Below are 24,068 nucleotides of genomic sequence, written 5' to 3' on the forward strand. Positions count from 1 at the left end.
GGGGTTCCTTATACACAGGGCCACTGGGCCAGGTAAGGAGTGGCCAAAACAGCCCTAGATGCAAGGCCCAATATGTGCCCCTTCTGTGCTGTGTGATCTCAGGTAAGTTGCTTTGTCTCTCTGAGTCTCCATTTTCATCTCTGGAAGATAAAGGAGGCGATGATGCTTCTCTCACAGCAGAATAAACAGGGATGTTATATCCCAGGGGACTCCCGGGTCTCCTGTCCCAGCCCTTCATCCCTCCCTGACATCCTGCCGACTGCCCAAGTCATCATACTCAAGTCCTCCCTCTCCCTCACCCTCCATGCCTACTCAAGCCACAAGTATTACCTGAGCACCCCATTTGTGCCAGGCACTGGCAGTACAATGGTGAACAAAACAGATCACTCCCCGTCCTCGTGGAACCAACATTACCCTCTTTGTGTCTTTAATGCTTGTACCTTCACCTCTGGCTATTCTGATCCAAGCCATCTGTCTTTTGCCTGGATTCTGTAACATCTTGCACACTACAGCCAGAGTTCTTCCTGGAAACACACATCTGATGGTTAAAGACTTTCTGTGGCCCCTAGAATAAAATCAAAGCTCACTGTGCTCCAGCCATCGTAGCCTCTTCTGTGTCTCTGAAAGGGACACAGCCCTGTCCCACCTCTGGAGATTGCCCTGGCCGTTCTCCATCTGGTTTCCTTCTCTTAATATGGCATCATCTTCTCAGGTGTCACTCTTGACACCTCCTTCTCCAGCTGGCTCTCCTTAGTCCTTGCTGCTTCCCCATCACAGCCCTGGTGATGATGCTGGTGCTGATAGCCAGTGTGCCTGTCATGCTTTCAGTACACCAGACTCTGTCCTAAGCCTCTTTTGTTATAGTGACACATTTAGTTCTCACAACAGCTCTGTGAGAGAAACTACTCACAGTATGCCCATTCCACAGATGAGAGAACCAAGGCAGAGAGGAAAGTGGCTAAGTTAGGGCTCCACAGTACTACAGTGTTATGCCTCTGGCCTCTCAGTCTTGACTCCCATGGAGGGTGAGACTCTGTCTTGTTCATCTCTGCATCCCCAGCACACAGAGCCTGGCACATCAATAGATGCTCAATGAACTCTCATAGATTGATGAATGGCCGTCTTGCTGAAACAAATGAGCTAGTGATGTTCTGAAATCCCCACTGCAACTTCTTGGATTCACCTGAGCATGAGGAATTCTTATTCTTGCTCTTCGACTATGAGTTGGCTCTGCCCAGGGGAGGAATCTCTCTCCTTGCCCCGGAAAGCCCCTGCAGCATCTCTTGCTGGGGAATGCAGGCGTGGGAGGATGGTCCTTGCCATCATTTGTTTTTCTCAGCGTTGGCTTTTCTCCTATACAATCTGCCCCTGGCAGCCAACAGTACTGTTCAGTACTGTTGAGGGTATTTCTGGCTGTGAGGGCTCCTGAGGTTTCCCCATGTGCTGAGACAAAGGGAATTTGCCCAACCAGGGCTCTGCCAGGGGCCTCCATGGAGATATTAGACACGGTATGATAACATGAGAGCCCTGTTACATCATTACAGCTTCATAGTTAATTTAGGAGCTTGTCAGGATGAGGAGTGTGACTGCTTGGCCTTTAGAGGCTGCCAAGGGTGGCTTCTGAAGGTGAGCTGCTTTCAAGACTCAACGTGAAAATGAACCGTTGCTGTGAGTTCTGCAGGAATTTGGTTGGTGGGATGGGCTGATTCTAAGAGCCTGCAGTCTGAGGTGGACAGAGCTTACTTTAAATCCCACCCTAGTTACTTTGTAGCTACAGGATAGGATATGACAAGATAGTATGTTGTATTGGTCTGTTCTTGTATTGCTGTAAAGAAATACTTGAGACTGGGTAATTTATAAAGAAAAGAGGTTTAATTGGCTGACAGTTAGGCAGGCTGTAGAGGAATCATGATGCTGGCATTTGCTTGGCTTCTGGGGAGGCCTCAGGAAACTTACAATCATAGCAGAATGCAAAGGGGAAGCAGGATCATCTTACATGGCCAAAGCAGGAGCAAGAGAGGCCGGCGGGGGAGGTGCCACACACTCAAACAACAACCAGAGCTCATGAGAACTCACTCACTATCAGGAGAACAGCACCAAGAGAGAAATCGCCCCCGTGATCCAATCACCTCTCATCAGGCCCCACCTCCAACACTGGGGATTACAATTGACTATGAGATTTGGGTGGGGACATAGATCCAAACCATGTCAGATACCATATATAATGTGATAAATAATACAACACAATATACTGTATTACATTATGCTATACTGTGTTGTGCAGCACACCCAGGATTTCTCAATAGGAGAGGGGTGACATTGTCAAGAGCACAAACTCAGGAGCCAGGTGCCTGCATTCAAATCCCAGCTCTGCCACTGACGAGCTTTGCAACCGTTGGCCTTGTCCCATCACCTCCCTGAGCTTCAGTTTCCTCACCTGTAAAGTGGTAATAATAACAGAAGTCACCTAACTGTGTTATTGGGATGACGGATGAAAGCATGTGTTTGGAGGCTGGCAGGTGTGTGGTAGAGAGAATGAAATTTGGAAAGGTGCAACCTGATGTTTAAATCTTGGTGTTGCCACCACACACATTGTATATGTGGCTTTAGGGGAGTTTTTCAGCTCTCTGAACCTCACTTTCCTCATCTGTAAAGTAGAAATATTGATTCCAATCTACCTTGCAGAGCTGTTATAAGAAAATATCATAAAGCATATGGGGTCCATAAAGGGTTGAATTGTATTCCTCCCTCCAAATTCTTATGTCTAAGTTCTAACCCCCAGGACTTCAGAATGTGACTTGATTTGGATACAGGGTCATTGCAGATGGCATTAGTTAAATTAGGATGAAGTCACAGTGGAGTAGAGTGGGCCCCTAATCCAATGTGACTGGTGTTCTTAGAAAAAGGGAAAATTTGCACACAGACTTGAACACAGGAGAAAGGACATGGGAACAGGAAGGCAGAGATCAGGGTGGTATTTAATCCAATGTGACTGGTGTTCTTAGAAAAAGGGAAAATTTGCACACAGACTTGAACACAGGAGAAAGGACATGGGAACAGGAAGGCAGAGATCAGGGTGGTATTTCGATGAGCCAAGGAATGCCAGAGATTGCTGGCAAATCACCAGGAGCTTCAAGAGAGGCCTGGAACAGATTCTCTCACAGCCCCCAGAGGGAACTAATCCTGCCAACACCTTGACCTCTGACTGCCAGCCTCCAGAACCAGGAGAGAATAAATTTCTGTTGTTTAAGCCACTTGGTTTGTGGTACTCTGTTGGCAGCCCGGCTTAGCACAGAGCCCAGCAGAAAGCGAGTGCTCACTGCTTAGTTCTTGTTTTGCCATTCCTATGACCAGCATGTTCAGTCCTGTGATGCCTGGGAAGCTTGTGGTGGGTCCAGAATGGGTCAGAACCCAGCACACAGCTGGGCTGTGTGATGTGGGTGAGTTGCTTTCCCACTCTGGGCCCTCAGTGCCCTTATCTGTAAAACAAAAGCTCCACCTGATCAGAATAATGAATGAGACCCCTCGCATGCAGGTTTTACCATGGCTTTACTGTGCATTGTCATCTCAAGCCCTCGCCATGGCCAATGGATCACCATCCTCCCCACTTTACGGATGGGGACAATGAGGCTCACGGAGGGAAGAAGTCGCTTGCCCAACGTTGCACAGAAGCCAAGTGGCAGAGATGGGGTAAGATGGTAGACAGTCCAGCTAAGGCCTGCCCTTGGCCACAGAATACTGGTGAGGGTGGAAAGGAAGGACAGCAGAGGGACCGGTGACCTCAGATTCTCTTCCAAGCCTGAAGACATTGGCCACATTCTTCTCATTTCCTCCTCTGGGCTTCTTCAGAATCTTCCTTGCAGGCTCACATCTCTCCAGAAGCTCTTGGAATCCTGCCTGTTCAGAGGGAGGGGTCACCAAGCCCCCTTCAGACTCACGGGTGGAATAATCAAACACATATGCCTTGGAAAATGGGCTGGGGGATCCCCAGCCCCCCAACCCGTTTCACACTCAGATGCAAGCAACACCCTCAGTCCCCAGGGCTCCCAGAGCTTTCTCATTCCATTTGTATCAACGTGCCCCACACATGTATGAGCCAAGTTCTACTTTTGGGGGAAAGAAAAAAATCTCTTTCTTTCTGCATCTTGGCATCTGTTTTTCCCAAAGTGCCAAGGAAATTCCATCTCTGATAAATGACAGGCAGCCACCAGAAAAGCTCGGATGTTTATTCCCTGCTGGGGAGAGGAACGGGGCTCGGACCCTCTTCTCAGCACCCTGGAGAATGCATTTCCTCCATTTTCTGGAGGGGCTGGGAGTAAGGCCTTCTCTTTTCTCTCTCCAAACAACCTCTGCTCAGACCTGGAGGCCCTTCCAGAACAGTTTCTGATGGATTCTGGAGTCCGACAGACCTGGGTAGCGAAGTACCCTGGACTTGGTAAATGGCTGTTTCCATCAATATCATTCATTCTTAAGATATCACTGCATGCACAGGCTGTGTGCTGAGCCTGTACCTCGTGCCGGTCTCTCTAACTGCCTTAAACATCACTTCACTTACTTCCGCAAAAAACCCAGAGGAAGTAGAGTGATACCTCATTGTATAGGCAGGAAAACTGGGGCTTCAAGAGAGGCTGAATCGTGTTCCTATGGACATGAAGCTAATAAGTGGTAGGTCATCAGCTAAGCGATACCGCTAATAAGCAGTATTTGAATCCAGATGGGTCTGATCTGATTCCCAAGTCTGAGCTCATAAAAAGTCTAGACCATCCTCCTGGCTAACACAGTGAAACTCCATCTCTACTAAAAGTACAAAAAATTAGCCAGTGTGGTGGCAGGCCCCTGTGGTCCCAGCTACTCTGGAGGTGGAGGCAGGAGAATGGCACGAACCTGGGAAGCGGAGCTTGCAGTCAGCCGAGATCGCGTCACTGCACTCCAGCCTGGGCAGCAGAGCAAGACTTCGTCTCAAAAAAAAAGAAAAAGTCTATACCATCCCTTCTTTCTAAGTGTGGTGGGTTGAATAATCCTCCTCTGCCCTACCAAAGCTGTCCTCGTTCAAATGCCTGGAACCTGCAAATATGGTACATTAAGCATAGTAAGAGGTACTTGGCAGATGTGAGTGAGTTAAGGATCTTGAGATGGGATATTATCCTGGATTCTCCAAATGGGCCCACTGTCATCACAAGGATCTTCATGAAAGGGAGGCAGGGAGGGCCTGAGTCAGTAGCAGGAGATGTGATGATAGAAGAAGAGGTTGGAGTGATGGAATGCAGGCAGGAAAGGGAGGGGCCAGGAGCCAAGGCACGCGAGCAGCTTCTAGAAGCTGAAAAAGCAAGGAAGCAGATTCTCCCTGAAGCCTCCAGCAGGAGCCAGCCCTGCAGACTTCTTGATTTTACACTTCTGATTTTCAGAACTGAATAGAATGAACTTACTTTTTTTGTAAGCTAGTAAGTTTGTGGTCATATGTTACTGCAGTCGTAGGAAACTAATATACTAAGCATGGACAAAAAAAAAAAAAAAAAGGAAAGATACTAAAAGAATAAGTGAATGCCTGGAAAGGTGAATGAATCAGTGACACATAGTGGCATCAATGATTGCTTGCCTTTGACATCCCAGTGGGTCACTGTCTTCTCTACAGCCCAGGACCCATGACAGAGTGGTTGGCATTACCACTAGACCTGTAGCCCTTCACTTATTTATACTGTTGTTTAATCTTAAATCTTTTTTTTTTTTTTTTTTTTTTGCAGAGATGGGGACGTTTGTAAACTCCCTACGATGGTATACCTTACATACTGTCAAGTACAAAATCAATAAATTTTTACAAATGTACAGAGCCATGGAACCATTGCCAAGGTCAAGATGCAGACCATTCTTATCACTCCAGAAAGTTTCTTTGCATTGCTTCCTAATTGATACCCCTGTCACCAGAGATTAATTTGCCTGTCCTTGAACTTCATATGAATGGGATCTTGCTCTGTCTTTTCTTTTGTGCCTGGCTTCCTTTGCTCGATGTTATATCCGTGAGATTTATTCACGTTGTCGCATATATCAGCAGTTTCTTTCTTGTTCATTCAATTTTAATCCTTTCTCCTTTTGAAGGACACATGGCTGATTTTCTCCAGTTTGGGATCCTAATGAACAGAGGTGCTAGCGACATTCTAGTACAAATCTTGTGGGAGATTTAAGCACTCATTTCTTGTAGGTGTCTACCCAGGAGTGGAATTGCAGGGTCCTACGTAGGTAAATGTTTCGCTTCAGTGGACAACACCAGTCCTCCAGCCTGAATCTAACTTGAGGAATGCCATCCTTGCCCGCAACAGCTTTCTCTCCAACAGATCTGCCCGCATCTCCACACTGTGTGGGTCACAATGCTTAGGAGACAAGGATGCCCAATAACTCCTCACATCCCAGTCCAGGAACACCTCATCTGACCTGGTGGGTTTAAGAGATGTGATGTAGGAGAAGGTAGGGACAAAGGGGGTACCCAGTCTTCTTTTCATGTGGGCTCATTTGCTAACCAGCAAATGGACTTGTCGTCCAATGCACATAAAAGCCAACAACTATGGCACTGGTTTTTGAGAAAAGAAATACTTTATTGTAAACCTGGCTGGCAAGGAGACAGAAGTCAGGCTCCCCAGTTTGGGATCTGGAGCAAATTTTAAGGGATTAGAGGGCAAGGGAAAAGATTTAGGAGTGGTGGGTTGGCAGGGTCTGATTAAAGGGCTTTGAATTTGACCATTTACAGTAAAGTATGTTGAGGCAGATTTTAACCCTGGATCTTCTGGGGCAGTAGACCCCTCACTTCTGAAAGAGTTCCAGAGTTCAGGTCCTGGCCATGTCCCAGTCTTCTTGGTTCCGAGGGGAGGAATCATGGTTCCAGGTGCTGTTAAAGGTCAAAGATTTTTCTATTGTGCATACCCAGGCTCTGTTACCCCAAAGAGGAGTCTACTTTTTATTTTTTTGGTACAGACAGGATCTTGCTATGTTTCCCAGGCTGGTCTTGAACTTCTGGCTCAAGTGACCTTCTCATCTTGGCTTCCCAAAGAGCTGGGATGATAGGCGTGAGCCACTGCACCCGCCCTACTCAGCATTTTGTCTTCAACAGAGCAAGCCTAGTTTGGGCTGGTGCCAAGGTTACATGTTTTTTCTATGTGGGACCCTCCCATTTGCTGAGTTGATGAGGCAGAAGTTTGGAGTTTAGATGAGTGTGAGGTGGAGACATCTCCCAAACTTAAATCATCAGCACACCACCCTTGCAATTTTTCCCACATTTGCCATTTTTGTTGGAATTGATTTCCTTTTTTACTAAAAATTGTTTATTTAGGAATTAACTTACCTGCAAATATGAAATCAATATGACTTTCCCTAAATAGAGGTTAATCACTACAAACACTCCAGACCAAGACAAGGTAGATCAATTCTAGCCAGGCACCATTACCTGCCTGGGATTTTACACCTGCAGCCTCTCTCTGTTATAAAGGCAGATTAGCAAGCATTTGAGAGGTGTTGAAGCTCTATTAGCACCAAACTGAGATTTTTTATTGATGTCATCAGAGATATTGAAAGAAAATTAAAAGTGAATACTTTTCTCACTTTATGATAGAATGGTATTTAACACTGGAACTTCCCTTATGCTGAGATGGCGTCTACACTTTGAGAAACACTGATGTATTGAAAAGCCTCCTGGTTGGGAGTCAGATCTTTGTCTGAATGCTCTGCTAGCTCGGTAATATTGGATCAGTGACTTCAACTCTCTGAGCCTTAACTCCTTCATTTGTGCAGTGGGATGATCATAGCACCTGCCTCAGAGGCCTGTGAGTGTGAATGTAGAACTCAGTAAATGACTCTGCTCTTGGTATTTTCGTGATGGGGTCATCTAATGAATCTTATGTCTAAAGATTGATGCCAGCAGTGGGAATGGACATCCCAGACATTTCTACATTGAGATTCTTAGGGTGTCTGCTGCTAAGCAAAATCCTCCGTTGGCTTCAGCAAAGTTCTTTGCCATTTTGGGGGAATGTTTATTGCACTTGGGATTCTGCCAAGGTTAAATGGAGAACATGGTCCTGGTGAAATTCACACACTTTGTCATTGGCTCACAGGCACAGATACTAAATCTGATCCACCAGAGAGTAAGCAGGATCTCTCCCATGCATCTGTTCTTACGGAGGTGGTGATGTGTTGGGGCAGGAGATTCCCTGTCAGACCTACCTATGTCCCAGCCCAGTTTCACTGTCTATTTGCTGCGGTTTTTTGTTTTTTGTTTTTTTTTCTTTTTTCTTTTCTTTTTCTTTTTCTTTTTCTTTTCCTTTTTTTTTTTTTTTTTTTTTTTAAAGACAGAGTCTCGCTCTGTTGCCCAGGCTGGAGTGCAGTTGCGTGATCTTGGCTCACTGCAAGCTCCGCCTCCTGGGTCCAAGTGATTCTCCTGCCTCAGCCTCCACAGTAGCTGGGACTACAGGTGCCCACCACCACGCCCAGCTAATTTTTGTATTTTTAGTAGAGGCTGGGTTTCACCATGTTGGCCAGGCTTGTCTCAAACTCCTGACCTCAAATGATCCACCCACCTCGGCCTCCCAAAGTGCTGGGATTATAGGCATGAGCCACTGCGGCCGGCCTCTTTGCTGTGTGCTTTAGGGGATATCACTTCTCCTCTCTGGGTTTCAGTTTGCTCCTCTTGTAAATGGGAATATTTGAACCTTACATAGTGATATGAATGGTAAGATGAGATGAAGCGCAAAATACAATAACCAAGTATTTAATAGACAAAAGTCATTACTGTAATTGTTCTTTCTTGAGGAAGCCATAGGCTGCATTTAAATGTTCTGCAGAGCTGACTCTGCCTGTTGGACTCATGATCATTCTAAATCTTTGTTTCAGAAAGATCCTCCCCCGCCCCACTCCAGCCCCTTAATTTTCATTCTATTCCAGATGTTCGCTTGTGTGTTCTCCACTGCCCAAAACCAGGTGGTCATTCTGCAACAGCTATAACTTGAGGAAGACATTTTTTTGTGCTTAAAATGACCAAAACACAACTCAAGTGGACTTTCTAAAAAGAGAATAATTTATTTTGGCTCACAGACATCAAAATTTGCAAGGGATTGCTTCAGGTATGGCTTGATCCAGGCTCAAACAAAGCTCATGAGATCTTAGTTTCTCTACATCTCTACCTTCCCCTATGCTTCAGCTGCCCTGATGGTAGCAAGATAGTGCCAGGAGGCCAAGCTCACTTCTCCCAGATGCTCAAATCCACAAGAATCTAGAATCCTTCTCTCCCAGCCAAAGGCTTATTGTTTCTGATTAGAATACCTGCTTGTTTCTGAACCAATCACTGTGGTAGGAGAGGGATATGGGCCATGTTGATTGGCTTAGGCTAGGCAGGACCTATTTTTGGAGGTGAGTCTAGGATCAACCCCATGCAAACCCCACTGTTGGATGAAATGTGGATTCTGGAGAGCATCAATGCTAGAAGAGGGTGAGGGGTAAAATGATCCTGGGGCTGCAATCAACTGATGTCCCATCAGTTTTTTCAAATAAATAACAAATTTTCCATTAGAAACTCAGCAATGCAGCAGGATTGAAGGAGGCTTGCTCTCTCTGTCTCTCTCTCTGTCTCTCTCTCTCTCTCTGTCTCAACTCATTCTCAGTGCCCTGTTGCCTGAAAATAACAAGGTTGAAGTCAGAGTGATGAATGGGGGCAACATTGACTCGGCACTAATTTTGCCTGGAAGCCGTAGCTATTTTGGGCTCCTGCTGAGCCCTGGTTTAGCTTAGCTGGTTAGACAGCAGGGCTCACGAGGTCAAGGGTATGAAGAAGTAGCAGAAACATGGGATTGGAGGCAGAAGTCCTGGATCCTGATCATGCTCTGCCACTTTTCAGCCAGAAACCTTGAGCAAGTCACATATCTTCCCTGGATCACCATCTCCATATCTCCCTCAAATGCCCTTTTATCCTGCCCCATCTCCTCCATTAGGTACCCCTGCACATCTCTTATCCCAAGACTGACTTCCCATCCCAAGACTGTGTGGGATGCCCCTCCGTGTGCCTATACAGCCTTAGACTTCTGAGTTCAAATCCTAGTTATCCCACTTATTTACTGAATGACTTTGGACAAGTTTATCAATCTCATTGTGTCTCAGTTTCCTTGTCTGTCAAATGGGGATCTCATGGGCAGTGGGCCAGTGAACAAAATATCATCTGTATTTACAGCTGCTCCTCATTGCTCACATTACTGCCTGAACTCTGCCTCCTGTCAGATCAGTGGTGGCATTAGATTCTCATAGGAGCACAAACCCCACTGTGAACTGTAAATGCAAGACATCTAGGTTGCACATGCCTTATGAGAATCTAATGCCTGATGATCTGTCACTGTCTTCCATCACCTCCAGATGGGACCGTATCGTTGCAGGAAAACAAGTTTGGGGCTCCCACTGATTCTGCATTGTGGTGAATTGTATGATTATTTCATTATATGTAACAATGTAATAATAATAGAAATAAGGTGCACAATACACGTAATGCACGTGAATCATCCAGAAACCATCCCCACCCCGCCACCCCCTGGTCTGTGGAAAAGTAGTCTTCAGTGAAACCAGTCCCTGGTGCCAGAAAGGTTGGGGACCACTGTTCTAGGGTGTTCCCCTAGCTCTGCTGAGAGCACAGATTTGCAAAATTTGGCTGTCCATGGGCCTCGACAGAAACATCAAGTTTGAAAGGTCAGTGTGAGCTAGTAGGAGGCTTCATCTGTGACTGATTTGAGTGGTGCCAAAGTCACTCCCCTTCTTGAAATCCCATTCTTGGCTCTCTCTGCTTCCCGCCCACCCAGAGCTTGGAGTTTAGGAAGATTCTGACATGCAAACATCTGCATAAAAACCCACAGTCACCGGCTTTAACGATCTCATTAGACTGGTAGCATGTAGGGGAACAGGGCACAGGACAATTTTCCAGGGTCATGGATGGAGGAATGAAGAAGTCAGAAAGAGGCTACCTCCCTGGGTGAGAGGAAAGGTAGCCAAAGAGCACACTGTTGGTTTTGCCCAGAGCTTGACTGGCAGTGACTCTGTAAATTTGGTTGGCAGTGTTGATCTAACACCCCAAACAAGGTCTTCGCTATTTGAGCAGCACATTAAAGACCCAAGGGAGGTTATTTTACTTGGCAGCTTCCCCACAGGGTGGCTGAAGGCAGAGGCTGTGCTCCCAAAGCCTTCTTGTACTGGAAAGGGGAGAATAAGCCCCGCAGAACCTGTGGCAGGTAGCTTGCTTTTCTCTCCCCAAAGGCATTCTCAAAGCTGTATGCTGGCAGTATTCTCTAGCCAAAGAAAATGTCCTGGATGTATGTGTGTGAGCTTGTATGTGTGTCTTCCAAACAAGAACCACCTTTCAGCCTTACCTTTATTTTTTTTTCTGTTATGGGTTAGTTTTAGCAAAATTTACTGCTTAGCTAAGTTAGGAAAGTCACTTAATGCAGGTCCAGCACTATGCTGTGTACTCCCTACACACACAGAGAGAAACAGGAATATAAGTGATCATGATGACGTTGATGATGGTGATGACAAAGACAGTGACAAGACAACAATGATGATGATGGTGATGATGTAAATATTCATGCTGATGATGATGGCACGGATGATGATATTGACAATAATGATGACGATGATGATAATGAGAACAAAAATCTATTGCCTGGTACTCTTCTAAGTGCTTTAATTTAATTTACTAATTTATCTAAGTCCCACAATCACCCTCTGAGAAAGGGTCTATGATCATTGAATCCATCACTTGCTAGTTGTGTGCTGCTGGGCAAGTTATTTCCGCTCTCAGAGACTCAGTGACCCTATCTATACAATGGAAATAAAAACAGCAGATCTGGGTAACACGCTTAGTCAATGTCTGACATGATGCCAGTGTTCAAGAGATAAAAGTGATTCTTATGGAGCCCCACTTGATCCTCCTGTCAACTCTGTGAAAGAGGAAGTATTCTTCTGACCCTGATTTTACAGAATGGTAGCAAGTTCTCCCAGCTAGGAATGGCTGAGCTGGGACTCAAAGCAAGTCATGGGATTTCGGTCCTGTGGGCTTTTGCAGAAGCTGTTTTAGGCATCTCTGCAGGGTTAGTTCTGATCCACAGAGGTCCCTGGGCTAAGGCTGGGCTCAAAGGTCCACATGAGACCAGGCTGGCTTCAGAGCAAACAAAGCCCTCAGCCAGGGTAAGGTTGTGCTAAGGTGGGAGAGGCTGGGGCTTTTGTGCCCATGAAATGAATCACTGGGTACCTGGGCTAGTCTGGGTGACAGAGACATAAGTCACTCAAATCTCTTACCTCCCGCCCAGGAAGGTCGGTGGTGCGTCTTCATTTGGAGCCAAAACAACCTAGTCTTCCAGCTCTGCAAATGCACAGACATCCATATCGCTAGAACTACACCATTTATTATGGTGGTCACTGGCCACATATGGCTATTGAAATATGGCGAGACTGCAGTAAGGTGTGCTGGACATGGAAATATACATCAGATTTTTAAATCTTTATACGAAAAGAAGAAGTGAAATATCTCATTAATAATGCTTCACACTTAGTTGAAATGACATTTTAGATCTAATAGATTAAATATATTATCAAAATTAATTTCACCTGTTCCTTCTTCATTTTTTCCGCATAACTTCTAGAAGATTTTAGGTTATATATATGGCTCATATTGTACTTCTCTGCTCTATAGTTTCTGGTCTACTGAGGTGATTAAACAGCTGGATTAAGAGTTTCCATCCTGGAGTCAAACAGACTGAATTCAAATCCCCATTTCACCTCTAACCAGCTGTGTGAACTTAGGCAAGTTACTTCCCTTCCCTGAGCTTCAGTGTACCTGCTTGTAAAATAAAGGTAAATATTTGGGAAGAATTTTGTCAAACTGTATGATTTTAAATAAGAATTCTTTTTATTCTTAAACAAAAAAGAAATACTATCAGAAACACTGACAAATATTATTGACGAGGAATTCTACTTGTCTTGAGAAAGAATAGGCTTTGCATTCAGTCAGTTCAAATCCAGCCAAAAGCACAGAGCTGTACCATTGTTGAGAGTTAATATATCATTTCTAGGGTTTTTGGAAATCCTAAGGGCTCCCTTGGACCCTAGAGGGCTGTCAGAGACCTCTAAGAAGCTGGGACTATGGGAGAGGAAGGAAGACCATGATCTCTTTCAATATTCACACTTTACAGACAGGGGAATGGATGACCAGAGAGGTTAGGTAACTTGTTCAAGGTCACACAGCAAGTAGGTGGCAGACTAGGTCCTGCCAGGGTCTGTGCTCATGATCACTTGCTATACTTTGTCATCACACCCAATTATCACAAAAGTCCTATTTTTAGCCCTATTTAAAGATGAAGAAACAGGATCAGAGAAGTTAAGCCACTTGTCTGTGGTCACACAGCAGCAGGTGGCATTCAATGCCAGATATACTGGACTAAAGAGTGTCCCCCAAAATTCCATGTCCATCTGGAACCTCAGAATTGGATCTTATTTGTAAATAGAGTCTTTGCAGCTGTAACTAGTTAAGTTGAGGACATACTGGATTCAAATGGGCCCTAAATTCAGTGACTAGTGTCCTTATTAAAGAAAACAGAGACATGCAGACACACAGAGAGAATGCCACATGAAGACAGAGAAAAAGATTGGGGTTACACCTCTACAAGCCAGCAAATGCCAAAGATCGCCAGCAACTGCTAGAAGCTGGAAGAGGGCACGGAACAGATTTTTCCTCAGAGCCTCCCGAGAGGACCAACCGTGCCACCATCTTGATTTTGGACTTCTGTCCCACAGAGCTGTGAGAGAATAAACGTTTGAGGCCTTAAGCCACCCAGTTTGCAGTAATTTGTTACAGCAGCGTTAGGAAGCTAACACACCAGGTGCTACGGTGTGAAAGTTTGTGTCCCCCCAGATTCACAAGCTAATGTCGTAATCTTCAATGGGAAGTGTTTTAGAGATCTTGCAAGAAGAGACAGGAGATAGCTAGCTTCTCTCTGTCTCTCTGTCTCTCTCTCTCTCTCTGTCTCTCTCTCTCTCTCGCTTTCTCTCTCTCTCGCTGCCATGGAAAGACACAGTGAGAAGACCAGGAATCGGGTCCTCCACAGACACTGGATCTGCTGGCGCCTTGATCTTGGACTTCCCAGACTCCAGAACTATGAAAAATAAATGTGTGTTGTTTAAGCCCCCAGCCTAGAGGGCTAAGACACAAGACATGGCACCCTTGCTGCTGCTTCACTGTCAAAGCCCCAGCTCATCCCAGGGCGCTGTTGAGATGTCCCCCTCCCATCCTCAGCCCAGACCCTCCCACCAGCCACCAGCCTGAGCAGCTGCGGAGCCTCAGAGTGGCCCCACTGGCTCTGGGCTGTGAGAAAGGCCTTCTGCTCCAGGCATGGCGAGTTCTTGCAAATTACTGTTTTCAGTTGAAAAGAGGTTCCAGAGGGCTCTTCAGTTGCTCAGCAGGAGACGTGAAGACTCTTGAATTAACTCAGAGAATCAGAAGCTTCTATGGCTGATGGCCAGGAGGCCCCCTACCCTCCCTTGCCTTCATCCTATCTCTTGGTCAGGACTGGGAGAAGTGGTGCTTCTCAGGGGTTCCCACAAGACCAGCCTTGGTGGAGGCCAGATCCAAGTCACCTGTGAACTGATTGCCAGGTGAATGCTGGGGTCAGGGGATGCTGAATGAGGCTCTGCTGTTTCCAGGGGGTCAGCATCCTTCTTACTCCTATGGTGAAGGGGCCTGAGTGTGCTTCCTGTCCAGCCAGGAGTCCTGTCACTGGTCTGCACACACAATGGGCCTTTATTTGATCCAATCAGAAGTCAGGAAGCCATTGAGGAAGAGCTGATTCCTGGCTCAGTCTGTGTGTGTGTGTGTGTGTGTGTGTGTGTGTGTGTGTGTGTGTCAGGGACTATCGGGAGTTTGAACACCCTTGCCCTACCAGGTGATCTGGCATAAACTCACCTCTATCTCCACCTTAGTTTGGGCCATTCTCCCCAAAGCCTGCTGTGCATTCATCCAACCACCAACCAAGGAACAACCATCTTGCTCCTTGAATGTGGGGTGTTTGCCAGGCCGCATTATGCACTTGACAGCGTTATCTCACTTGATCTTTACAAATCCCTGTGCTGAATTATGATCACTGTCCCCACTTGACAGATGACAAAACCGAGGCCCAGTCATTTGCCCAAGTTCCCAGAGCTGACAAGTGGCTGAGCAGGATTTGGATGTTAGTCTTTCTTGCATCAAAGTCCACAGTCCTTCCCGTAGTAATCTGGGCAGCTTCTCCACTTTCCACCCACATTCCCTCCCAACGTGTGTAGGCATCTTGCCCTTAAAAAATATTCAAGGCTGAAGCTGCCTTACATAGAGTGTTATAATTAAGAGACTGGGCTCTGGTGTCAGACATTTCCAGGCTTAAATCCCAGCTCTACCACCTGCCAGCAGAGTGCCTCAGTTTCCTCACCTGTAAAATAGAGACAATCATGGATTTTGATTCGGGGGCTCCCGTGGGGATTTGGTGAGGGAATATGGGAACAGCCTGGCACTTAGTACATGAGTCCCCACATGGTGGCCAGAGTCTGATGTGATTGCTGGACAGTGTCCTCAAAACCAAGGAAACTAATGAACATTGGGTCATTCCTATTGCCAGTGTTTGCTCATCCCACAAAATGTCTTTGAACTCCTAATTTTTAATTTTTTTTTTCATTTTTTAGAGATAGGGTCTTGCTCTGTTGCCCAGGCTCGAGTGCAGTGGCACAAGCATAGCTCACTGCAGCCTTCCACCTCAAAGGATCCCTCTGCCTCAGTCTTATGAGTAGCTAGGACTACAGGTGCATGCCACTGCACCTGAGTAACTTTAAAACATGTGGGGTTTTTTTGCAGAGATGGGGTCTTGCTTTGTTGCCCAGGTTTGGCCTAGAACTCTGGGCTTCAAGCAATCCTCCTGACTCGGCCTCCCAAAAGGCTCGGATTATAGGTGTGAACCACCATGCCCCGCCTCCTTGAGCTTCTAAAATGAAATGTGTCGGTCACTGTGGTAGGAGCCAGGGACACAGAGGTGAGAGAGACAGACTGGCCCCTCTCTTCAGAGTGCTGATGGTGGTCTTGGAAGGGAGGGGGACCCTGAGCTGAGCAGGCATCAGCTTTCTTTTTATAAGCAGGTGATTCTTCACAGGGGACAATTCCTCCCCTGCCCAAAGAGACATTTGGCAATGTCTAGAGACAGGTTTGCTTGTCACGACTGGTGGGTGTTACCAGCACGCAGGGGGCAGGAATGCTAAACATCCTGCAATGCACAGCACAGGACGGTTCCCCTCATCAAAGAAGCATCTGGCCCAAAATGTCAGTGGTGCAGAGGCTGAGAAATGCTGGGACATGCACACGTGAGCCCCATGAGCACTTCCGTGACCTCTGCACAGAGACCCCAGGATTCCACAGACTGAAAGAGAGGAAGCATGTGCCCGCACCACCCTCTTCCAACCTGCTTTCTCCGTCAGCTGCTTCCAGCCAGATAATCAGGCCTCCCCTCGGTGTAATAGGATCCAGGCCGCTGAGGCAAATGTAAAAACAAAACCCTGTGCAAATGTGTTTTTATGTAAACACAGCAGGGGGTGGTGGTTGCCTGCAGAGAAAAAACCCTGTGGCTGGTACTTCTCAGAGCAAAAATAACCCCAATGTTACTGCTCTGGGAGCAAAGCAGGCAATGGCATGAGGGTTGTGTGGGAACCCAGGTGTTCCTGGGAGCCATCCCTGCCCCCACTGAGCCGTCCCCTGCCTCCAGGTGAATCTTTCAGGCGCCTAGGATAAGTGAGCAGGTGTTAATCCTCTTGGAAGCATCCCCTTCCTTCAGGGAAGCAGCCAGCATAGGAGGAAAAAAGCACAGTGGGTTATTGTTACATTTTCTTTTTCTTTTCTTTCTTTTTTTTTTTTGTTTTTTTTGTTTTTTGAGATGGAGTCTTGCTGTGTCGCCCAGGCTAGAGTGCAGTGGCATGATCTCAGCTCACTGCAAGCTCCACCTCCCGGGTTCACGCCATTCTCCTGCCTCAGCCTCCCGAGTAGCTGGGACTACAGGCGCCCGCCACCATGCTTGGCTAATATTTTGTGTTTTTTGTAGAGACGGAGTTTCACCATGTTAGCTAGTATGGTCTCGATCTCCTGACCTCGTGATCTGCCCACCTCAGCCTCCCAAAGTGCTGGGATTACAGACATGAGCCACTGCCCCCGGCCTATTGTTAAATTTTCTTTAACGTTTTGTATTATCGTTTACCTACAGTAAAATGCACCCATTTTAGTGTACAGTTTAGCAAGTTTTCACAAATGTGTACAACCATGTAACCTCTACTGCAATCAAGATGAACAAACGTTCCATCACCCTCAACAATTGCTCTTTGCCCCTCTGTGGTCAATCCCTCTCTCATCTCTCACCCCTGGCAACCACTGATCTGTTTTGTGTTGTCTTTTTTTTCTGCCATTACTAGAGTGTCATATAAATTAAATCATAATAGGCTTTGAGTCTGGCTTCTTTCACTCGGCATAATGCATAATGTCTTTGAGGTTTATCAGTGCTGCTGTGTCATCAGTAGCTGATTTCTTTTCATGGCTGAGTAGTACTCTGTTGTATGGAGGCACCACAGTTTGTTCATTCACCATTTGGTTGCTTTCATTTTTGGCAATTACGAATAAAGTTGCTATAAATATTTGCATACAGGTTTTTGCCCGAGCGTGGGTTTTCATTTCTCTTGGGGAAATACCTAGGAATGGACATTTAACTTTTTAAGGAATGGTCAAGCTGTTTTCCAAAGTGGCAGTATATCTTTTTGCATTCCCACCATGGATGGGTGGGAGTTCCAGTTGCTCCACATCCTCTCCAGCACTTGGCATTAGTTTTTGGTTTTTGTTTTTTTATCTGAGCCATTCCAGTACAATGTGTGTGTACTGGAGTTTAAAAACCTCCTGTCTAGACAATTAGAACAGCCCAAGTGAAAGTGATTAGAGGGGACTGGAAAAAATCAGGTGTGTGGTGGCATCTCATTGTGATTTTAATTAAAGCACGGGTTGTTGAGATCTGTGGTCCTGGTGCTGCTCTTAGCAGCAGCTGGCAGGAGGCAGCTGATGTCAGTCATAAGCACGAGTTCTGCAAGCCATCCCAGCTCTGCCACTTGCTGAGTCTATCACCTTGCATCCCTTATTCAGTGCTCTGAGCCTCAGTTTACTCTTCTGTTAAATGGGGCTTGTATTAGTATTTCTCACTGGTAATATTATGAGGTATAGAAAATTTAGTATGTGTATATATGTAATATATATTATGTGTATTATTTTATATAGATATATTTTTAAAATACTAAATAGGACTGGTGTGAGAGTTAGATGAAGTAATGTGGAGAGAGCTGGCATGGTGCCTGGCCCAGAGTTAGAGCTACTGCTTGTTAGAAGTTGCCATGATTATAGTTACTGGGCACTTGCTGTGTATTTAAAAGCAGTAACTATAGTGAGTGCAGCCAGATTTACCCAGTCAAATCCTGGCTCTGCCTACTACACCCTAGCTGTGTGACCTTGGGCAAGTTACTGAAGCTCTCTGGGCTTCTGATTCTACACCTGTAAAATGAAGATAATTATAGTGCCTGTCATGGCACAAATGAGTTTAAATGTAAGGGGCCAGCTTCCTTTGTTCAACATTGTTCAGCCATTTATGAGGCTCAATGGCTGGGCGTGGTAGCTCACACCTGTAATCCCAGCATTTTGGGAGGCTAGGATGGGAGGATCACACTTGAGCTCAGGAGTTCAAGACTAGCCTGGGCAAATAGTGAGACCCCGTTTCTAAAATAATAATAAGAGCCTCAAGAATGTACAAAGCTAACCTATGGTGATAGAAGTTAGAAAAGTGATGGCCCCTGGGGAGGGTGATTTGCTGAGAGGGGACAGCAGAGAGCCTCTAGGAGCCAGGGGAATGTTCAGAGTCTTGATCTGGGTGGGTCACTTCCTGTGCACTTGCTTTTACCATGCCACATATAAATTCTCTCTCATTAAAAAAAAAAGAAAAGAAAAAGGAAGTGTTGAGGTCCTGTGCAGAGCACTGGTGTATCAGTTTTCCAGGGTTGCTGTAACAAAACACCACATGCTGAGTAGCTTTAACAACCAAAATTTATTATCTCACAGTTCTGGAAGCTGGAAGTCCAAAATTAAGGTGTCAGCAGGGTTGGTTCCTCTGAGGTCTTTGTGGAAAGGATTTGCTTCCCACCCCTCTCCTTGGCATAGATGGCTGTCTTCTGTGTGTCTTCATAGCGTCTTCTCTCTGGATGTATCTGTCCCGATTTCCTCCTTTTGTAAGGACACTTATGAAAGGGCATGGTGGTGACTAGCATCCATGGTGACCAGATCTGAAAAGCACAACCCCTAATAAAAAGTATCAGTCACTCATTCATCGACCTACCAGCCCCATCGAATCTCTCTGCATGGTGAAACGTTGGCTTGCTTCTAGGCATTTGCCTGACCCTTCAAATCATGACAGGACTGTTCCTTGCTATGCACTATACATCAGATACTTTACCACCTTCTCCTTAGTCACACACATCTGTCAAGATGTAAACTATGGCTGAATCATTTGACATTTACATGCTGACGGGGCCTCAATATTCTTTGTCTGCTTATTTTTACATGTAAGCCAAGGCCTATACTATGGATCCTACAACTTCTTAGAAACTTTAAACAGTGGTATTATTCTTCTATTCACAGTAATAGCAACAATACTCATAGGCTACCTGTCATGTTAGATTAAAGCACACCCCAGAGACCTAATTTTAACTGGATTACCCCTGTGAAGAGACTGTCTCCAAAGAAGGTCACACTCTGGGGTACTGGCAGTTAGGATGTCCACGTATGGATTTGGGAAGACAAAAATTCAACTCACAACCACCTATGTAGAAAGCACCCTCTGAGTCGGAGTTTGTGGTAGTTATGATAAGACATTCATTCTCATTGAATTCTCACAACCTCTGAAGGAGATACTGTCCACTTAACATGTGCAATCTGAGGCCCGGAAAGATCCTGGGACACACCTGGTGTCTCATGGGCACTAGTAGTAGGCTGGCCTTTAAGTCAAGGTCCACCTGTCCCCTCACCGAGGATCAAATTCTGAGTTTTTTTGTTTTTGTTTTTGTTTTTTTTTCCAGCCTCCTCTAATCACTTTCACATGGGCTGTTCTAATTGTCTGGACAGAAGGTTTTTACACTCTAGTCCCTGGACCAGCAGCATCAACCTCAACTGGAAGCCTGTTAGAAACGCACATTTTCAGGCCGCACCGGAGTCCTGCTGTGTCAGGAACTTTCTGTGGGGGATGAAGGGCAGGGGGTGCAGAGCCTGTATTTTAACAAGCCCCCTAAAGGATTTCCAAGCTCGCTCCAGTTTGAGAACTCCTGCTCTATGCAGCCCCTGAACATCACACTGTAGCAATGAGTTGCCCGACTGGATCAAACCAAAAGGCCAAACCAGATTCCATATGGGACATAAAACTGCAGCAACTACGTGGCTAATGGCCAGTAGCTTTCTCTGGCTTGGAGGGTCTTCTCTCTGATTCAGGAGACTTTAAAGACCAACTTGCTGTGTGAGGCCTCCCTTCTGTCTGGTGGGATTGGCAATTGTACTTGAGATTCCTTCAGGAATGGCTTGATCCAGACGATCATCCAGGACTTGGCAATGAGCTAGCCATAAAGGAGAGGGGAAGACCTGGCTCCAAGGAGTACATGTTTCCTTTGGGGAGGTAAACTTCGGTACCAGAAACAGTGGTGTCACTAAAATCCCTCTGGAGCCACACAGCCCTAGGCTGAAATTCCAGCTCTACCACTTATGACCTGTGTCACCTTGGGCAAGTCACTGGACCTATCTGAGCCTCAGTTTCTCATTTGAATAATGGGGAGAATAGCACTCACCTTATAGAGTCATGGTGAACATTAGAAATGATGCATTTCAAATACAAAAAATTAGCGGGGCGTGGTGGCGGATGCCTGTAATCCCAGCTACTCAGGAGGTTGAGGCAGGAGAATCTCTTGAACCTGGGAAGCAGAGGTGGCAGCGAGCCGAGGTCACACCATTGCACTCCAGCCTGGGTGACAGAGAAAAACTCCATCTCAAAAAAAAAAAATTTAAAAAAAGAAAAGAAATTGTATATTTCAAGGTTCTGGAAGCCCAACAAGTAAAATTGGGATTGATTGTGCTTGAAATTAAGACAGACCCCAAGATTTTATGAGCTAAAATATAAGATTGTCATTTTCCTGATGGCAGGGGCCATGTCATCGTGGATGTATTCACAGCACCTGACATACAATAGGTACTCAATACATGTTTCTTAACTGAAGATATAAAAACATGCTGCCCCCACAGTGGAGAATATTTCGCTCCCACTGATTAGCATAGAGGTCTTTTCAGCCAAGGAGGGCGAAATTTTCCTCAGAGGTGATGCATTTGTGCGGTCTGTGCAGGATACTCTCACTGTAGATAGATCCCTTGGCTCAGGTCACGCCCGTGGGACAAACCTTGGCTTGCCAAGTGGCTGTCACTCAATGAATGTTTGTTGAATGAATGGATGAGCTGTAGTTTGAATGTCGAGGGAGGGAGCAGTAAGTAGGAACCAGAAGAAATTTTAAGGTAGTTTTTATTTTTGTGTTTTACTAAGCAGGAGCCAAAGGAAGAGAAAGCTCAGTCCAATTGCTCCAGGCTACACATCATTAGAATGAGGTTAAAAGGTGGGGACAGGAAAAAGGGATGTTTGAGACCACAGCATGAGCCTCCTCCAACTTTCACAATCACCCAGCACCCACTACATAATTTGCAGGGTGCAGGGCAAAATGAAAATGTGGGGCTCCTTTTTCAAAAATTATTAAGAATTTCAAGACAGCGACAGCAGAGCTTTAAATTGAGCACAGCAGGCCTTCTGAGTGTGGGTCCTGTGGGACCACACAGTGCAGGTTGTGAGCCTATGAAAATGGCCCTGCAACCGCTTCCTCTACAGATGGGGAAACCCAGCTCAGAGAGGCTGCAAATGTCACTCAGGACGCCCAGCCTGTCCTGCAGGGGAGTCCGGACTCAAGCCCATGAACCTTAGTGGTCATCTGGTTGACCTCTTCATGGGACTAGCCTGTCTAGACTCCCTGCGCACTGCCAGGGGCAGAGGGTGTCCTGTGCTACTTATGAGGACTGAAAGGAGCTTCCCTGTCCCCTCAGGAACCTGACATGCTGCAGCCGTCAGCGTCCTATTCCAACCCTCGTGCCTCGCTCTTCCTCCCTGGGATGCAACCAGACAGACCTTCCTCCCTCCCACCCGGGCGGATTTATTCCTGGGGCTGTGTGGGCGGATGCGTGTTTGTGTGTGGGGTGTTCATCTAAATTTAAAGACATCATGACAGCAAAGACCTATTAATGTTGGGGCTGGTGAGGACTCTCTTTTAAAAGAATCCCAAATAAATTAAGAGATACAAGACTGCCCCAGTTCTAACTTCTGTGCCTGTTCCACCTTACTCTGTGCCTGTCAGCCCTCTGGCCTGGGATAAGAAGAGTAAGGGATACCGACGGGGACTAGATGACTAGATGCCTGTCAGGGACCCTGAGAGGTGGCATGATGGCACCCATTTACAAGTCGGGAAAATGGAGGCTCAGAGAGGTGACATGCGATTGTTCAGGGTTTTTTGTTTATTTGTTTTTAGAGACAGGGTCTCACTCTGTTCCCCAGGCTAGAGTGCGATGGCATGATCATAGCTCACTGCAACCTCAGATTCCTGGGCTTAAGCCTTGCCAAGGTCTTGAGTTACAAAGTAACAGAGCTGGAGGAGGACTCTTACGCATTCCAGAACTCACCTTTCACCAAGCCATAGCTGCCCCTGTTGATACAAAAGTGCAAATAACAATAACTGTGGTTGTGCTGAGGCCTGGGAATCACCTGGCCCCATGGTAAGCATTTTAAACAATTACTGCAGCTAACTCTGTCATACCCAGATGCTTTGCCTGTCATAGTCTCATCCCATTTTATGGGCAAGGAACTAAGGCTCAGAGAGATTAGGTGGTTTCCTCAGCTTCTCACTGCTGTTAAGTGACGAGCCAAGATTCCAACCCAAGTCTAACTGATATCAAAACTCACGCTCTATCTCTTTCTTTAAATCACAGTTAATTATGGAAAACAAAAATACAGATCTGCAAAATGAAAAAATAAATCACTCCTAAACCTACCTCCAAGAGGTAACATCTTTCTGTAAATCGATATGTTTCCATCCATCTGTCTTTCTCCGCCGAAGGGGAGGTTCTGCTCCCGGCACCTGACCTTGCTGTTCTGTAATTGCCAGGCAATTTAGAGATGACTTGAAATATATAATTCATGGGCGCGTCTTTCATCCTGGTCACTGGAAGGCAGCGAGGCATGACTGTCTCCTGGAGAGAATTTCAACCTTGACATGGGAGGAGATGATATCTTAGGAGCTCAGAACAAAATTTCAGAATTGGAGAGCCCACCAACATTGAAACTGTAAAGCAAAAACTATCTGAGACAGGTCTCAATCAGTTTAAAAGTTCATTTTGCCAGGGTTAAGGATATACCCAGAAGAGAGGTCTGTGCGTTTCCCCAGAGATGACTTTGAGGGCTTCAGTATTTAAAGGAGAAAAGCAAGCTGGAGGGGAAAGAGGGTATGGTCACATTACTAAAGCCCCAGGTTGCAAGAGAAAAGAAGCAGGCAGAGGAATAAATTACATTATTTGTCTCCAACTCAGTAAATCAGCGCTTTACATAAGATAAGGTAAACATCAAGTAGCTACCTGTGGAGATATTTTACCTTTTATCTGTAGCTATCTGCTTAAGCAACAAAAGGAGAGGCAGTTTCTTGCCTGACTCAGCTTCCAGCATAACTTTTTCCTCCTTTTGGTATAGTTTTTCTTTTCCTTGCACAGAACGGACCCTAATATCCCAGCATAGAGTGCTAGAAGTTGGGGACCCTAGCGTGGAACCTCACAATAGAATCTTATGGTGGAGAGCTAGGATAAAAATCTTAGAAAGGAGCTCTAGAATCTGGTACCAAAACTTTGT

At 46.0% G+C, this 24,068-nt stretch overlaps 1 protein-coding gene and 1 long non-coding RNA gene across 10 annotated transcripts in view; one reads left to right on the plus strand and one right to left on the minus strand.

Annotated features, from left to right (window-relative positions):
- The window catches only part of WSCD2 (WSC domain containing 2), a 125,669-nt gene that overhangs the window by 28,858 nt on the left and 72,743 nt on the right, over positions 1–24,068 (plus strand). The window contains exon 2 of one of the 9 annotated variants that reach the window (XM_077954858.1): positions 8,923–9,101. The exons of the other annotated variants lie outside the window; for them this stretch is intronic. The gene's annotated coding sequence lies outside the window, so the exon portion shown is untranslated. The remainder of the gene's footprint in view (positions 1–8,922; positions 9,102–24,068) is intronic. 9 annotated transcript variants of the gene reach the window in all.
- On the minus strand, positions 21,098–23,332 carry LOC144333029 (uncharacterized). Its single transcript, XR_013401335.1, has 2 exons — positions 23,222–23,332; positions 21,098–22,875 (listed from the first exon to the last, which is right to left on the minus strand). It is a non-coding gene; the product is annotated as an uncharacterized LOC144333029 (long non-coding RNA).

Source organism: Macaca mulatta, chromosome 11 (assembly GCF_049350105.2).
Source record: "Macaca mulatta isolate MMU2019108-1 chromosome 11, T2T-MMU8v2.0, whole genome shotgun sequence".
Lineage (NCBI taxonomy): Eukaryota > Metazoa > Chordata > Mammalia > Primates > Cercopithecidae > Macaca > Macaca mulatta.